Source organism: Odocoileus virginianus, chromosome 1, assembly GCF_023699985.2.
Source record: "Odocoileus virginianus isolate 20LAN1187 ecotype Illinois chromosome 1, Ovbor_1.2, whole genome shotgun sequence".
Lineage (NCBI taxonomy): Eukaryota > Metazoa > Chordata > Mammalia > Artiodactyla > Cervidae > Odocoileus > Odocoileus virginianus.
The window spans coordinates 84,206,084-84,221,072 of NC_069674.1; the positions used below are offsets into that span (position 1 = coordinate 84,206,084).

A 14,989-nucleotide genomic window follows, 5' to 3' on the forward strand; every position below is an offset into this window, starting at 1 on the left:
TAGGAGGCCCCGTTTCCTTCTTTATTATTTAATCTCTTCACCTTCCCTGATGGCTTCTGCCTGCAACGTGGGAGACCTGGGTTTGATCCCTGGGTCAGGAAGATCCCCTGGAGAAGGAAATGGCACCCCACTCCAGTACTCTTGCCTGGAAAATCCCATGGACTGAGGAGCCTGGTGGGGCTACAGTCCATGGGGTTGCAAAGAGTTGGACACTTCACTTTCATTTTTCTTAGTTGATAAAATCCTCCAGCAGCTTTCTGAGATGGAACACATGGGTGGCTAGTAAAATTACTGCAAATTTGCATGTCTTTAACATGGATTACGCTACTTCATTTAATAGTTTGACTAGATATACAGTTATTAGTTGAAAATTTTCTGAGAATTTTGAAGGCATTCCTCCACTGTGTTCTAGCTTCCAGCATTTCTCTTGAGAAATCTAATGTCATTTGATTCCTGAGTATAGATTCTTTTTACTTCTCTTGGGAAGGTTCTAGACTTTTCTCTCTGTGCCCATGGGTTCTGAAATTTCACAGTGATATGCTTTTGTATAGGTCTTATGTAACCTTTGTGCTGAACACTTGACCCTTCTCAATGTGGAAATTTATATGCTTCAACTTGGGAAAAAGTTTAAACATTTTTTCTGATAATTTTCTCTTCATCTCATTTCATTTTTCTTTCTGAAATTCTAAATGTTCAATATTTTAGATCCTGGAATTATATTCTAGTCATTTCTATTCTTCCCCCCCCCCCCCCTGCTTTCTTAGAGATTTCTTTAACTTTATCTCTAACCTCTCTGTTGGACTTTCATTTTTTACTGTCCTAATTTTACTTTCCAAGACTTTAGTTTTTTCTGTGCATGACATTTTTAAAAATTACCTCATGCTCTCATTTTATGAGTACAATAACCCTAATCTATTTGAAGATCTAAAGTGTAAGTTTAAAAAGTCTTCTCTTCTTTGCTGAGATCCTTTTGCTACTTTTGTTTACTTCTGTCTTTATTTTTATATTAGTGCTTTCTTCAAATGTCTGGTTTTATATGAATTTCCTTTCAGGTTTAATCAGTTCAGTTCAGTCGCCCAGTCATGTCTGACTCTTTGCGACCCCATGAACCGCAGCACGCCAGGCCTCCCTGTCCATCACCAACTCCCAGAATCCACCCAAACCCATGTCCATCGAGTTGGTGATGCCATCCAACCATCTCATCCTCTGTCATCCCCTTCTTCTCCTGCCCTTAATCTTTCCCAACATCAGGGTCTTTTCAGATGTGTCAGTTCTTCCCATCAAGTGGCCACAGTTTTGGAGTTTCAGCTTCAACATCAGTCCTTCCAATGAATATTCAGGACTGATTTCCTTTAGGATGGACTGGTTGGATCTCCTTGCAGTCCCAGGGACTCTCAAGAGTCTTCTCCAACACCACAGTTCAAAAGCATCAATTCTTCAGCACTCAGCTTTCTTTATAGTCCAACTCTTACAACCATACATGACCATGGAAAAACCATAGCCTTGGCTAGATGGACCTTTGTTGGCAAAGTAATGTCTCTGCTTTTTAATATGCTGTCTAGGTTGGTCATAACTTTCCTTCCAAGGAGTAAGTGTCTTTTAATTTCATGGCTGCAGTCACCATCTGCAGTGATTTTGGAGCCCAGAAAAATAAAGTCAGCCACTGTTTCCCCATCTATTTCCCATGAAGTGATGGGACTGGATGTCATGATCTTAGTTATCTGAATGTTGAGCTTTAAGCCAACTTTTTCACTCTCCTCTTTCACTTTCATCAAGAGGCTCTTTTGTTCTTCTTCACTTTCCGCCATAAGGATGGTGTCAGGTTTAAAAAATAGGTGTTAAAAATTGATTGAAGCTATGTATGGGTGGGTATGTGTGTCATATTCCTTGGTAGAATTCACTGTGTGGTACTTAGTTAGGTTTTATTGGAAAACGCACATTTGTCAGTATTGGCTGTTCTATTCTTATATGTTTCTTCAGAGGATATTCATTCATCCTCCTACCTGGGATGTATCAGCCTGTGAATGAGCATGTTTAGGGCCAGTTGGGAAAAGGTGGCTGGGTTACAATGATAATTAGTGAATACCCTAATTTCCATGTAGTGTCATCTCTTTAGCAATGTTCTGTGTTCCTGAGTCACCACATTACAGCAGGGGCAATGATCTGACTGGAAATGTTTGGGAAGTGATCTGAGGAATCTGATTTCTTCTGTGAATGCATGCTACATCACTTCAGTTGCGTCTGACTCTTTGGGATCCTATGGACTGTAGCCCACCAGGCTCCTCTGTCCATGGGACTCTTCAGGCAAGAATATTGCAGTGCGTCACTATGCCCTCCTCCAGGATATCTTCTAAACCCAGGGACTGAAACCTCATCTCTTGTCTCCTGCTTTAGCAGGTAGGTTGTTTACCACTAGCACCACCTAAGAAGCCTGTGATTTCTCCCATGGATCACCAATTCTCTTGATTTCCAGCCCTCCAAATACCCCCCATTGCCAAGGCACCTGACTGATGCTTTCAATTCCTGTTTCTTGCTGTGGTTTTATAAAAAGATATCTTATTTCTGTTGCTTTCCTAACTGACAGTGCCATTTTCAGCTTTGACACTAACCTCTTTACCATACACAGCAGGCTGGATAGTGACCCCATAAGATAACCAAAACTAATAATCCATGAAATGTGGAAATATAACTTTAGGTGGCAAAAAGGGGCATTGCAGATGTGATTAAGTTAAAGATCTTGAAATGGGGGGATCATTCTGAATTATACAATTGGCCCCTATCTGTAAATCACAGTGTTTTTGTGAGAGAGAAGCTGAGAGACTTGACCACAGAAGAGGAAGAAGGTGATGTGACAATGGAAATGGAGAGAGATTTGAAGATACTTTGCTACGAGCTTTGAAGATGGAGAGATAGGCCATGAGCCTGAAAGGTTGTTGCTGAACGATAAGACGTGGGATTCTTGGCCTCTGGAGGAGACAAATTCAATCCGGGACCAGAGACAAGGCTGGATCGCTCAGAGCTTTTGTGTAATAAAGTTTTATTAAAGTATAAAGGAGATAGAGAAAGCTTCTGACATAGGCATCAGAAGGGGGCAAAAGAGTACCCCCTTTGCTAGTATTAGCAATGGAGTTATATACTCTCCAATGAATCCAAAGAATGTCTGGAGGTTGTAAAGACCTCACCAGACCTACTCCCATAATTTACATTTTAAGATAACAGAGTTGGCCAGAAGGTTTAATCCAAAGATTGTCCTCAGGCAGGATACATCCTTGTAAAGAACCAGACCTACTCCCATAATTTATGTTTTAAGATAACAGAATTAGCCAGAGGGTTTAATCCAGAGACTGTCCTCAGGCAGGATACATTATTGTTATATAGTCACTCACAATCTGAGTAAGTAGGTTGAGCCATTTGGTGGAACCAACTTGAAGATAGAGTCAGAGCTTAAGACAACAGTTCCATAAGAAAAAGAAATGCATTGGTTAACTCACGGTTTGAGAGTAGTCAGCTTCAGGTGAGACCAGGCATCGTGGCAACACAGCACTTTAAGAGAAACCTCCTTTTAAATCTGTATAAAGAAGAAAAAATATCGCTGGTTTGTTCCCTCCTGCCACTTACAAGAGATAAAAATGTCTGGCACTTGAAGCCTCTTTCCTCCGTTTGGAGACCCCTGGCCTTCCTGCCTGTTACGCTCTCAAGCCAAAGAGTGCAAGGGGTGTAGCTCTGGATCTGGAAAAGTACAGGGAGAAGAGATTCTACCATGGAGCCTCTCAAGGGAGTGTGGCCCTACCAGCCCCTTGGTTTAGGTTAGTCAAACCATTTTGGATTTCTGATCTTCAGAATTGTAAGAGAAGGAGAAGGGGATGACAGAGGATGAGATGGTTGGATGGCATCACCGACTCAATGGACATGAGTTTGGGTAAACTCCAGGAGTTGGTGATGGACAGGGAGGCCTGGCGTGCTACGGTTCATGGGGTCACAAAGAGTCGAGCACGACTGAACAACTGAACTGTGTGTGTTGTTTTAGATCACCAAGTTTCTTGTAATTGTTCAAAGCAGTCGTAGGAAACAAACAAGCCATCCACCTGCTTCCTAGTTTTCAAAACTGTGTTGTAGTCACTTCCTTCTCATTGTCTTCATCCTTGTACACTGTGTCCTTTCAGTCTTTCTTATCCTTTTTGTGGACGTTTGGGTAAGAGCCATGCTTAATACCTTTTTAATCCTCTATGTATTTTTATATAAGTTTTCTTTAGAGGTGTCCAATTAATACCTTGCATTTAATTGGAAATGACTGGATAATGTATATTTTTGTTTGCCTTTTGTGGGTTTTGAGTTTTTGGTGAACTTTGGCTGTTTATGTACCAAGTTTATTAGCATTCAGCATTTGTAATAAGGGAGGTAGACATAATTAAATTGAAAAGCTACCAGAACTAAGACAAGGATACTATAACATTCAATAACATTAATGTTGTTTTGAACTATTTTAGGCAAGAAACATAAAATAACTAGTGTAAATATTAGAAAAAAATTATCTCTGTACAACTGATGTTTTGCCCATATATGTAGACTATTTAAGATTCCATTCTTGTAGATAATAATAACAAAATACTATAATTATAAAGAAAATATCTCTGCAAAATCAGACAGACCATAGACTGACAATGTTGAATGATCAGATATAGAGACTATATAATAAATTACATATACTCAGTGAAGTTGATGGAATCAAAGTGGGTATTTAAAAAGCAATAAGATATAAGAGAAAAAGTATCAAAATGAAGTAGCTGATCTTGAAAAAAAATCAAGTCTATGAGAAAGGAATATAGGATTAAAACTAGAAACATATATAATATTATTGCTTAGGTATAAGTGAAGAAAAAATTAGTGAACTGATATCTGATACCTATAATCATACAGTCAGATAAAACTGAAAATTTTAAAGAGAAGTCAATGACAGGTTTGATTAAAAAGCTCTATCTCTAATAGTATTCTAAATGGAAAGAATAAGGAGGAAAAAAGAGAAGCCATAGGAGAAGAGAAAAATGCTGAGGTTTTATAGAATTTATGAAAGACAAAAGCACTCATATTTAGACTGTCCAGTGAATCCCTTGGAGAAGACAATGGCACCCCACTCCAGTCCTCTTGCCTGGAAAATCGCATGGTTGGAGGAGCCTGGTAGGCTGCAGTCCATGGGGTCGCGAAGAGTCAGATACGACTGAACGATTTCACTTTGACTTTTCATTTTCATGCATCGGAGAAGGAAATGGCAACCTACTCCAGTGTTCTTGCCTGGAGAATCCCAGGGACAGGGAAGCCTCGTGGGCTGCCGTCTGTGGGGTCCCACAGATTTGGACATGACGGAAGCAACTTAGCAGTAGCAGCAGTAAATCCCTAAGTATGAAAAGACAAGTCAGAGAGAGACAAATCAGGGAAATGTAAACCTCAGTTAAGATAAGATACTATTATACTACCATACTATTATACTACCAAATTGTTTAAAAAAAATGTAAAAGCCTGAACATACCGAGTGTTGGTAAGACAGGAGTAATGAGAGCGCTCATAAGCTGCTGGCCGACTCTAAGTTGAAATGACTATTCCAGAAAGCAGTTGGGCACTATCAGTAAAAACTAAAACTATATGTACACTTAAACTTAAATCCTACTTTTGGAATTTAACCTACAGAAATGAAAGCACCAATATGCAATGTTCATAAACAATGTTACTTTACCTTTGCTTATAGAAACAAAAGTTGTAGGCAGAAAAGAAGAGAGGGAAGAAGGAAATGTTGTGATGACAAAAACATCATTTATAATATTGTCCCATTTATGTTGATTCATATGAATGCATAAAGAAATTCATGAAAAGACATTCATAGGGTATTAATGGTGGTTATCTCAGGGGATTAGATTTCATGTATGTTTTACTTGATTCTTTTATGTATTATTGAAAGTTTGTCAACATGCATTGCCAAACATATAATAAAAATAAACTATTTTTCCTTGTGGAAAAAATAAGGGAAAAACCAAAAAAGGTGAATATTTTATCAAGCCTAATATTACATTTTTTTGCTGTGTCGATGTGAAGCAAGTTTAATCTTATTCAACCCTTTAAGCAATCTTTGATTAATATACAGTCATCAATTACCTTTCGAGGTCAAAAAAGAACAGAGACAAAAAGTAGTTGAACATACCTAGTGAGGACTTTACTTATTTGGCAAAGAGAAAGCTACTTCACAATGAAGGTTACACATATCTTGGTATCCACAAAGCCGTTCATTCATCAATTCAAATGTAAGTTCTATTACAGTGTTATTCCCATGAGGGCAAATTCTTCATTTGTCTTGTTCTCAGTCTTTTGCCTGGTATCCAGCACAGTGGCTGCCTTACCTCAGAAATACAATCAATATTTACTAAAGGAGTGAATATATTCACACACCCATATAAGGTATAATTTTGTGCTTTTGTTGTTCTTTTGTTATTTAATATTCATTCTAAATTCCTCCCACAAGTATTTTTTAATAATTATTAATATAATGTTCAGAGGGCCTAAAAATATTAGTAATAAGAACAAATATTAATTTAACATTTGTGTCAGTTCTATTCTAAAGGCTTTATGTATATTCACTCATTTAGTCCTGGAAGCCAATATTACCCGCATTTTACTGATGGTAATGCTGAAGCACATAATTTGCCTAAAGATCTGTAACAACCGAGTTGCAGGTTCAGGGTTTGAGTCTTGGTCTAACTCGAGAGTCAAGCTTTTCCTACAGGCATGTCCCTTACCTCTGACAATATAGAAATGCCAGCAGTTGTAGATCAGCTCATTCATAACTGATGCACCTTGATTTATTTTCTCTGCTAAGATTTGTTTCATTTCTCCTTAGGTAGTAACAGAGCTGTGCAGTGCATGGAGTGGTTGATTTGGCAGGGTATAGAACTGATGTGAACAACATGCCATGCAAACCAGCTGAGTAAAGATATTTAACAAGAGAAACACCAATGATGCCATGAATCTAGGGGAAATAGGGCAAAGGCCAGAATAGATGACCAGAGGCACATATGAGAATGATTGCAAGGACAAGGCTTGAGCATGGTCAGGAGGAGCAGGCAAACGTGTAGGCCCATGTACACATAAATGCAAACCAGAATAGCAAGCAAAATACAGGCAATAGGTGTATGGTGCCAGCAGCCCCAGAGAGACAGAGGCAGAACAAAGGTTTTCGGAGGTACAACCTACTGTACCCATTTAGCCCAAGGTAAGAATTGGTTTTGAAGGGCAAGCAGTTCTGAGATAAGATGTTATTGTCAACAGCACTTGGATGGACTGCAGAATTGGGAAAACAAGCAAAGCATGTTTTTCTGTAGATTTAATTTTTGTTCAGTTTTATTTTTAAAATATTTATTGAGTAATATGTGTTCACTGAGGGCTTCCCTTGTGGCTCAGCTGGTAAAGAGTCCGCCTGCAATGTGGGAGACCTGGGTTGGATCCCTGGGTTGGGAAGATCCCCTGGAGAAGGGAACAGGTACCCACTCCAGTATTCTAGCCTTGAGAATTCCATGGACTGTATTGTCCATGGGGTTACAAAGAGTCAGACATGACTGAGTGACTTTCACTTTCACTTGTATGTGTTCACTAATAAGCAAAAAAGAGAGGAGATATCACAATACCACCACTCAAGGATATTACAGTTAAAAAGCAGCATGAAATCTGCTGCTGTGAAGACTTTTCAAACACACAAAAGCAGAAAGATGAGTGTGATGCAGTATCATAAACCCATCCCTCACCTTCAGCACGCCAGTGTTCTTGTTCTCCTGACCCCTCCCACGTTTCACATATGTGCACACGTGTGCACACACACACAGAAACAGAAAAGAATGTCACACCACTCAGAAACATCATAGATATCCTTCTCTTAATACTATAATCATCATTAAATTGCCTTCTTAATAATAAAAAATGAATGATTATTTTTTTCTGGCTTCATAGCAGTGTAGTCTTGATATATCATGCATAGTGTGTGGTGTTAGTTGTTCAGTTGTGTCTGATTCTTTGTGACCCCATGGACTGTAGCCTTTCAGGCACCTCTGTCCATGTAATTTTCCAGGCAATTTTCCAGGGCATCTTCCTGACCCGAGGATTGAACCGCAGTCTCTTGCCTTGCAGGCAGATTCTTTACCGTCTGGGCCACCAGGGAAGCCAACCACATTTATTTATGCTTGGTTCACTCCGTTTTAAAAATAAAAATGCTGTCCTCATATATACATAAATATGTATACACAGGAAGCTTCCCTGGTGACTCAGTGGTAAAGAATCTGCCTGCCAAGCAGGAGATGGGTTCAGTCCTTGGGTCAGGAAGATCCCCTGGACAAGGAAATGGCAACCCACTCCAGTATTCTTGCCTGGGAAATCTCATGGACAGAGGAGCCTGGTGGGCTACAGTATATGGAGTGGCAAAGAGTCGGACACAACCTAGTAACTCAAACAACAACAACCATGAAGACATACATAGTATATATGTATATATACATGCACTTGATATAGCACGTACCTTTTCTGCTTATATATATACACACATACATACAAGATATATATATATATATGTTTATATGTATGGAACATTTGTACATTATTCCAATTTGGTCCTTAGAATAAACTGTTAGATGTGAAATTTCTGGGTCAAAGAGTAAGTCTATTTTAAATGTTTTTATATTTATTATCAAATAACACTCCAGAAATCTTCCACTCTTTCACAGCCTTACTAAGAGTGTATGCATACGCCTATATTTCATTTGCCTCAGTAATACTGAGTAGTAGAAATTCTTTGTAGTTTTTTCAAGTTGATCACTTTGAGATATCATTGTGAAAATGTATAATTATTTGAATATTACAAATATTATGTATTTTAGTGTTTATAGGCTGAGTCACCAAAAGTAAAAGACTGATTTCATAAACTACACATTTCTTTTTTTCATATATTGATTTTAACCTTATATGTGTATTTTCGTAGATGTACTTGACAGAGGAAAAAAAAATCTGCATTCCCAGAATATTTAATAGCTTGTTTAATTTTCTGAGAAGGCATAGATTGCTTTAAAGGAGATTGCTAGTAAATTAGATTAACTATCTTTAGCATTCAATTCCAAAATCATTGAGGTTTATATTCATTAAATATGAATTTGTCCCTAAATTCATTTTCTTGTTCTTTATTGTTGTCACTGCATGATTGGTTATTTTCCATTTTGGAAGATTTAGTATTTGAGTAGGTCAGATGATGGTTTGATAGCTTACAAAACTTTAACAATCAGACACTGGAGCACTAAGTAAATTACATCTATATGTAACCTCTTCCAAAAAATATAACTATATGATAGTAAAGTGAAGTATGTAAAATATCCTTTGGTCTAATGGCTACTTTTATTTTTCCAAAGATAATCTATAACTATTAATATTTCAAAAAGCTTTGCTATTAATGTCAACTGGTTGAGGAGGATTCAGCAAGCTCAAATGTTTTTTTCTGAATAATAAAAATACCCAGAATAGAATCTAGCAACGAAAGTCAACAGACAGGGAGTGATGGAAAGAGGGAAGCTGGGCAAATTGTTTTATATTTTGCATAACTGAAGAGCCAGATGGCTTAACTGGATTTTTATTTTCAGAACCACCCACTGCAGGATTTTAAGTAAGTTCTCAAGTCAAACACAGTACTGCGAAATAGAGTTTAACGATGTCTAGAGCAGAGCCCACCACCTTATCCAGGCATTACCAGATTCCTGTCTTTGTGATGTGGCCAGATCTGTCTTTTACTGGTCTAGAAACAGTTTTACACTAATTTTCTACCTCTTCTTGGTAGAGATGCAAAAAAGGAATAGGTATGGTACTACTTAGGAAATGTTCAAAATTCTACTTTAGGTTTTTCTAATCTAATATTAACTTGACAGTAATATTTAATGTCTTACCCCAGTTGTCACTTTTACTTCATTTTGAAGTATCTTGTAATGACCACCTTGCTCATCAAAGAGAAGCAATAAAATTGATCCAGCATATCAAATACACACTAGTGATGTATTTCACTATTTAATTTTAGGAAATATTTGTTCTAATGCTGTTTTTAATCATCAATAACCTGAATTAAAGCATATAAATTTAGTTAAACATTATTTAAAAGTTTATTTTCTTGCTGTTGTCTTTTAAAATTCTTTACTTGATACTCCAAAATAATTCGATTATCCATTTTCTAGCTTTAAAAAATTGTGCTATTTCTCTTTTTCATTTTTTGCATCAAATTTATATCTCCCTTTACCATGTTTAAATTCTGGCAAATAACCAAAAGTTAAATGGTCAAATTCTTCAAGAAAAGCTGTGCTTTGTTATTTCCTGACCAATAAGAAACTTGTTGGACCATGAGTCTAGCCAGAAAAAACAAATGTCTGTTGACAATGATCTGGTACAATTTTATAGGTCCAGTCTGGAGATGGATTCTGAGCTGCAGGTTAATATCCAAATTTTCTATGTTAGAATGAAACCAAATCTATTAGGGCTTGATCATCATCAGTTAAAGCCAAAGAGCTCACTGGTGAAATATATACCTAGTTTCATTCCAGCTGGCTTACACTGAATGTTTTTTTATAAGGATGAGTCACTTTTCTAAAGAATTCTACAGTAAACCAGTTTTATGTCAGAACGTCGTGAAGGATTAACTTTGGCATCTGCTCTTTTGGGCTTCTATTTCTTCTCATACCTCCTTTAAGGAATCTAGCTTGGATTTATCCAACTAGCTTTCTCTGTTTCAATTTCCTTTTGTAACTCATTGGCTGCTTGAGTCCTTGGCTCAGTTGGGAGTGTCAGACAGCACTACCCTGCTCTGGTCTCCCCATTTGGGTACCTTCCAGTAGAACCAAACTCCCCTGGAAAACAACAACTACAAAAGCATCAAACATGTCAGGCTTGGAATAATTTTGCTGAGTCAGTTTAGAATCGGATTCAATGAGACACAGCTGCCCTTAACAAAGCATCCTCTGTCCTGTTACACTTAGGGATGAGAATACTGCACAGACACAGGGGCTCAGGCTAACCATGTGTATCATTTTACGAACAGGAAGAAGAAACCCTGGACCTGAGATACTGTTGTGCCAAAATGATAAAGGGATTTCGATTTTGGCTTTTGAGTATCAGCCCCGGCACTGCATTGCATGATCCTATTGAACAGCAGGTAAGTGTGATGGTTTCATCTCTAGGTAATTCAGCCCTGAATTACTTTAAGCAAGTTTTTTAGTTCTAAATATTCAGAAAAACATTTCAGACATTAATTTGGCTATATCCACCTTTTAAGAGGAGCAATAGTGAAAAATCAAGCAGGATAACCATAGGTTGCAAACTTACTGGTTAAGAAATTAGGCTGTATAGTAACAGAATTGAATTTTTGCCACATTTCCCACCACCTACTAGCTATGTGACTTGGGCCAAATTGCTTAACGTCTCTTAATTTCAGTTTGTCTGTTGACACAGTGAGTATAACAGTAAAGCTTAATTGTGAGTATTAAAGTGATCCATATGAAGCTTCCACGTGCCCGCCTTATGTGTGATGTCAGTTCAGTTCAGTCGCTCAGTCATGTCCAACTCTTTGTGACCCCATGAAATGCAGCATGCCAGGCCTCCTCTGTCCATCACCAACTCCCAGAGTTTACTCAAACTCATGCCCATCAAGTTGGTGAGGCCATCCAGCCATCTCATCCTCTGTCGTCCCCTTCTCCTCCTGCCCCCAATCCCTCCCAGCATCAGGGTCTTTTCCAGTGAGTCAACTCTTCGCATGAGGTGGCCAAAGGATTGGAGTTTCAGCTTCAGCATCAGTCCTTCCAATGAACACCCAGGACTGATCTCCTTTAGGATGGACTGGTTGGATCTCCTTGCAGTCCAAGGGACTCTCAAGAGTCTTCCCCAACACCATAGTTCAAAAGCATCAATTTTTCAGTGCTCATCTTTCTTCACAGTCCAACTCTCACATTAATACATGACCACTGGAAAAACCATAGCCTTGACCAGATGAACCTTTATTGGCAAAGTAATGTCTCTGCTTTTTAATATGCTATCTAGGTTGGTCATAACTTTCATTCCAAGGAGTAAGCGTCTTTTAATTTCATGGCTGCAATCACCATCTGCAGTGACTTTGGAGCCCAAAAAAATAAAGTCTGACACTGTTTCCACTGTCTCCCCATCTATTTCCCATGAGGTGATGGGACCAGATGCCATGATCTTAAGTTTTCTGAATGCTGAACTTTAAGCCAACTTTTTCACTCTCCTCTTTCACTTTCATCAAGAGGCTCTTTAGTTCCTCTTCACTTTCTGCCATAAGGGTGGTGTCATCTGCATATTTGAGGTTATTGATGTTTCTAGGGATCACTATTTTAGTAGAGTTGGAATGAATCACAAGGACCTTGTCTTGCTCCTCCATCTTGTCCTCCATGTGCCATCCCTGGTTTCATTAGATACACGTGAATTGTCAAGAGTGAGTTCTGAATTGTAGTTTTGTATGTCTGTTAACTTTCATTCTAATTCAGTGTTGTTGATATTCTTTAAACTTCTGTGTAACACTGCAGAGTGCTATCAAATGATTCAAGTTCTCACTTTTTTTTTTTCCCTTTGAAGCTTGCCAGTGTTTGGTGAGCATGCTCTTTGATTCTTTTTCTTTTTTTCAGAATGTGTTTGCTCCTTCTGTGGGATCAATCTCATACTTACTGTTTCATGCTTTGCTTTCTCCTTTTCTTGTCATCATTCTCTATGCTTTATTCTCCTGATGAAAGTTTCCTTCCTCCTCCTCAGAATCCTTCCTTTTGAATATAGTTCTGTGCACTATATATATTTACTTTTTTTCATTTTCTGCAATAAGTGTCAAACATTTCTTAATTCTCTTCATTTCCCCCTTGATTCTGGCTATTAGCTAGAAAAAAATTTCTTATTCTCAAAAGGAAAAAGCATTATCTCACTAACTACAGACTAATGACTTTATCTCAGCAATATTCTAGGGTGCATTTTAAATAGTTTCTGAGCATCCAAGGGAAAACAAGGATCATGAAAAATGAACATATATTCATTTAGAATAAGTCACAATGGGTATAGTTTATTTCTCTCCTTGATAGAATTACTAAACAAATGGTCAGTAAGTGTATTAAGCATGACATATCTAGGCTTCAAGAAGAGATTTAGAAAGATTTTTTTTAACGTGTTCTTTAAAAAGTACTTTATTTTTTTAGAATAGTTTAGGTTTAAAATAAAATTGAGAGGAAAATACAGGATTTCTCATTTACTCCTTCCTATCTATAGACTTAAATATCCTCCCTTCTCATCAATATCACTCACCAGAATGGTACTTTTTTCACCAACAGTGATCCCACATTGACAAATCATGATCACTCAGTGCATAGTTCACTCTTGGTGTCCTTATTTCAATATATTCTATGGGTTTGCAAATATCCAATAACATATATACATAATCATGCAAAGTATTTTCACTGCCCTAAAAATTCTCTGTGTTCTGATTATTCATCTCCACAGTATCCCTCCACCCTCTCCCATTTCCCCACTTCCAAACACTAATCTTTTTAAAATTGCCACAATTTTTACTTTTCCAGAATCATATATATTTGGAAACATACAATATGCAGCTCTTTAAGATTGGCCTCTTTCACTTAGAAATATGTGTTCATGTTTCTTTCATGTCGTTTCATAGCTTGATAGGTCATTCCTTTTTAGTACTAAATAATATTGCATTATTTAGATGTACCAAGGTTTATTCATCCATTCAGTTACTGAAGGATTTGGTTGCTTCCAAGTTTAAACAATTATCAGTAAAGCATCTATGAACACCTGTGTGCAGGTTTTTGTATGGACAGAAGTTTTCAGTTCCTGTGAGTAAATCGTACCAGAGTGTGATTGTGGAATCATATGGTAAGAATATGCCTACTTTTGTAAGAAACTTGCAAGTATCCTCTGAAATGGCTGTACCATTTTGCATTCCCACCAGCATTATATGAGAGTTCCTAAAACTCCTTATCAGCATCTGGTATTGTCAGTATGTGGATTTTGGCCATTCTAGTAGGAATCATAGTGTTATCTCATTGTTTTAGTTTCCATTTCTCTGGTGACTCGTGGAGCACTTTTTTATATGCTTATTTACCATTAGTGTATCTTTTTTGTTGAGGAATTTGTTAAGGTCATTGGTTCATTTTTTCAAGTGGATTGTTTGTTTTCATATTGTTGAACTTTAAGATTTCTTTATATATCTTGGATAAGTCTTTTAAACAGGTGTATCTTTTGCATATATCTTCTCTAGTCTGTGGTTTGTCTTCTCGTTCTCTTGATATTCTTTCACAGAGCAGAAGTTTTAATAAAATTCAAATTATCAATTATTTCTTTAATAGGTTATATCTTTGATAATTTTATCTATAAAGACATCACCATAGCCAAGGTCATGTAGTTTTTCTACTGTGTTTTCTAGGAGTTCACTATTTTGCATTTTACAGTTAGATCTGTGATCCATTTTGAGTTAATTTTTGTGAAGCTTTTAATGTCTGTGTCTAGATTTCTTTTTTTTGCAAGTGAGTTTCCAGTTATTCTGGTACTGTTTGTTCAAGAGATTTCCTTTGCTCCATTGTGTTGCCTTTGTTATTTTGTCAGGGACCAGTTGATTATATTTATGTGGGTCTATTTTGGGGCTCTCTGTTCCGTTTCATTGATTTGTCCCTTTTTTCATCAATACCACACTGTTTTGGATACTGTAGTTTTTTTTTTAAGTAAGTCTTGAAATTAGGTGGTATCTGATTTTGTTTTTCTCCTTCAGTGTTGTTGGCTAATCTGACCTCTCCATCTAAACTTTAGAATCAGTTTGTAGATATTAAAAAGCAGTTAAGATTATTTATAGATGATTGGCATATCCAACCAGAGGATTAAGTAAAGTTGACATCTTTAAAATAACTGGAAACAAGTTCATGAAATC

The 14,989-nt window shown here is 37.3% G+C and overlaps 1 protein-coding gene across 3 annotated transcripts in view; it reads left to right on the forward strand.

Moving 5' to 3' along the window:
- TMEM196 (transmembrane protein 196) overlaps positions 1-14,989 on the forward strand; it is a 313,988-nt gene that overhangs the window by 63,377 nt on the left and 235,622 nt on the right. For all 3 annotated transcript variants that reach the window (XM_070470340.1, XM_070470349.1, XM_070470332.1), the window contains exon 2: positions 11,096-11,209. The gene's annotated coding sequence lies outside the window, so the exon portion shown is untranslated. The remainder of the gene's footprint in view (positions 1-11,095; positions 11,210-14,989) is intronic.